This window comes from Pogoniulus pusillus, chromosome 23, assembly GCF_015220805.1.
Source record: "Pogoniulus pusillus isolate bPogPus1 chromosome 23, bPogPus1.pri, whole genome shotgun sequence".
Taxonomy (NCBI): domain Eukaryota; kingdom Metazoa; phylum Chordata; class Aves; order Piciformes; family Lybiidae; genus Pogoniulus; species Pogoniulus pusillus.
In genome coordinates, this window is record NC_087286.1 from 16,826,467 (window position 1) to 16,829,833 (window position 3,367).

At 43.0% G+C, this 3,367-nt stretch overlaps 1 long non-coding RNA gene across 1 annotated transcript; it reads left to right on the forward strand.

Annotated features, from left to right (window-relative positions):
* The first annotated feature begins 738 nt into the window (after nt 1-738).
* Nucleotides 739-3,117, forward strand: LOC135185835 (uncharacterized). The gene is made up of 2 exons (XR_010306647.1): nt 739-1,025; nt 1,662-3,117. It is a non-coding gene; the product is annotated as an uncharacterized LOC135185835 (long non-coding RNA).
* The last annotated feature ends 250 nt before the right edge of the window (nt 3,118-3,367 follow it).

A 3,367-nucleotide genomic window follows, 5' to 3' on the forward strand; every position in this document is an offset into this window, starting at 1 on the left:
TTTAAAGTGTGTGAGAAGATTTATTGAGAACACATTGTAGGTGTAAAAGAAATGAAACCCTGGAAGAACAGCTCAGCAGCAAAGGGCACACCAGTCTAACACAATCCCACAGCTTGCATTAACTAATTTGGACAAAGAGTGACTAGATTTACCAGCAAACCCTATTTACTATCATGTGCTTGACAGGACTTAGATGCATTTGCACTGAAATTCATTCCCAGATACCAACCTCAGATAGTAATCCAAAGATAATAACCAGACAGGTCCTAGACGTTTGATTACTTGCCAAAATATTTATCATCTTTGCTGATTGTATTTTTATCTCAAAGCCAGACCCTAAGCCTAGAGAAGTCATCAGCTTGTTTCCAGGGTAAGAACTGCCAACCCCGTTGTGAGCACTGTTATTGAAGTCAAAGGGACCACACATGAAACAAGGCACTAAAGCTCAACAGTAAAAGTCAGCAAGACCTGGCATTAGATTACAAGGTCTTCAAAGCAAAAGCATTCCTAATTTCCCAGGCAGAGGAGGACAAGAGGTAAACCATTGGTATTGTTAACATAAAAATAAAACTACTCTCTTAACTTCACCAGCACCAGTTTCATCCACCAGCAACTCATCTGTGCCACACTGCTTAACTGTGCCAACGAGCCTGTGTTTTCAAGTGGTACAGGTGAAAGTCATTTGAGGCTAGCTATAGGAGGAGTTCCTACTATTACTCATTTTGGGGTTGGAGTGGTGTCAGCTATCTGCTGATATTTCATACTCGTCCCATACACATAATACAGAAAGCAGGAGAAGCCGTTAGGTACTAGCAGTAAAAGCAATCCAGACTAAGCACTTTCCAATAGCACAAAATGAGGCAATTTACCAGGAAGAGAGGGAGTTGCATTAGCATGAAAAAAGTCTAAGTTATTCACAAGATGCTCAAAGAGAAGGAAGAATCATCAATCCTGAACACTGGGACCGTGAGGATCCCTAAGGATTTTACATGATGCTAGTGACACCAAGCCAAATAACTACTGCTGTAAGTGGACCTGTGCAGGGAGTACTGTAGTAGCACTGCTTCTCCATAGAGCTGTCTCAAGTGTAGGAAGAAATTGAGTTCTCCACTTTGATTCTGTGACAGGTAAATTACTGTAGCTGGGAGCAACCCAGGAGTTGCTGCAGAAAATCCAATCACGAACGTCTCACTGGAAGTGCTTAAATATGGTCACAAGGACAGTAACAAACACCAAGTGCATAAATGCACAACATCCTGCCAGTGGTACTGAGAGTTAATACCAGCCACCACCACCCCTCTGCTATGAAGAAGGTGAAAGAAGTTCAGGATTAAGAATGCACTCACCTTGTCAGTGACAGAGAGATTTCACCCACACACGTCTCAGGACTTGTTGGACTTGAGCCGGCTCTAAGACTAGGGAAGCTTTAGTACCACTTTTCAGAGATGGCTTTATAGGGACCACAAATCAAGAGCTACGTTCACATCATGACACTTCAAAGGGAAGCCACATACAGAGTGGCACAGAGGGCAACGGAAATGCTCCCTGCAAAACAGTTCTGTGAAGGGCACAGGGGTGGAGACTGCTGCTTCTCATAGCTAAGAGGGAGTAAACGACACCTTGTTGCTTAAATCATTTTCACATGCTGTTTTCACCCACAGGTTGCTCAGCTTCGTGCCAGGTTTGCAGACTTCCTGGTGGTTCAGAGCCCAGCAGTGCCCCAGCTTCTCCCTTCCAGCAGTTCCTGGCCAGCCTCTCCTTTCTGCTCCACATAGCCCTCGTTAAACTATTGGCCTCTGACATGGAGAGGCTTTTTGAGAAGACTGGTTAGGAAGAAAGGAAACGAGATTAAACAGAATAGGTCATTTGAGATCAGCTGCAGAAATGTTGCCTTTATTTGCTTGGTCTGGTAGCTTTGGAAGATAGGAACTCCACATCAGTTACGTTTATATAAAGAATAAAGGCCTTAATTACAGCAGCTCTTGCATTCAAGCAGGCAGTAGGGAAGCCAAAAGAAAAACAGAAGGGTTCACGGTCAGAGTAATAATGTCTGATGATCAGAAGTATCACATAAACTTCAGATGGTTAAAAACGGAATATCAAATTATTTTCCTCTTCTACTCAGTTACTGTGTAATCTGATCACTAATAGCATCTCCCGTTGCAGACACTGTGACACTGATGGCAGTCTCTACCACGGCAAAGAGTGGCACCTCTTGCTTTGCATTCAATAGCTTCCCTGCAGTTCCCCTGCCATGCCACAGCATCCCCCCAGCCCATGTGGCTGGCTGGCAGTCATGGAGAGAGTAGTTTCAGAAGCGGGGTACATATGTAGTTGGACTTTTGAAGGGAAAATAGAACTTGATACTTCAGTTCCCATAGGATACCACCACAGAGACTATTTTCTGTAAAACGAAACCAGTGGAGTGGTGTTTTACACCACAGCATCGTATAAAAGGCAAGACAGTTGGCCCAGGGACACTCCTACACAGACAAACTCCTGTCTCTCCTGACAGGTTCACATTTCTTTATCTGGCAAGCATAACACTATAGTCTGTGTATAAAGCAGCCTTTTCATTTAGGGAACAATTAAGCTAATCCCAGCAAGACTTCATGTTTAACCAAGTTCGCAGTGAACAAGTTTGTAGTCTGCATTCAATCAAGCTCTTTTAACTTCCACAAGGGCAAAAAAGTGCATTTGAAATGTAAAAGTCTATGCTTCCTAAGACCCGTGAGAGTTCTGCCCAAGTAGAACTATGCATCTATTTGCTGACACATTGGTATTGTATCAGCAGGCTTCTTTCTTCAGTCTGTCATTAGTCTTCCAATTAAGCAATGAACGGTAGTTTTGTAAGTCTCCTTTTCTTTCATTAAAATACATTGGTATCCACTGCAGCACTTGATCAATACATCCCTCTGCAGCCATGCACCATCAAATACAGCTGCTTAAAGGTAGCATTAGCTGCACTCGTTACAGGATGCAGACTCTTGGCCTTCAGAAGCTCACCTATTCAAAAGTGTGGCCAGAGTCTGTGCTTCTTTCAGTTTGGTTTGAGCTGGGGTAGGGTCCAGCTGTGGCCAATGATGATTTGAATTCAATGAAGTCAAAAGACAATAATTCAAGTTCAGTCCTGAGTTTTGACAAAACTATGGCTCAAATCAATCTTTGGTTTTGGTTCTGCTTCCTGCTTAACAGCTGTATAAAGAAAAACATCTAGAAGAATAACCTAGCAGGGCCAATGACTGAGGCTGCCCTTTCATACTATCTAGATAGCATCAAGAATAACAAAGCTTTCAGGCCAGTTTTCAACAACAAAAAAAACCCCAACCAAACAAAAAGATTCCTTTGGTGCCTTATGATCAGCAGT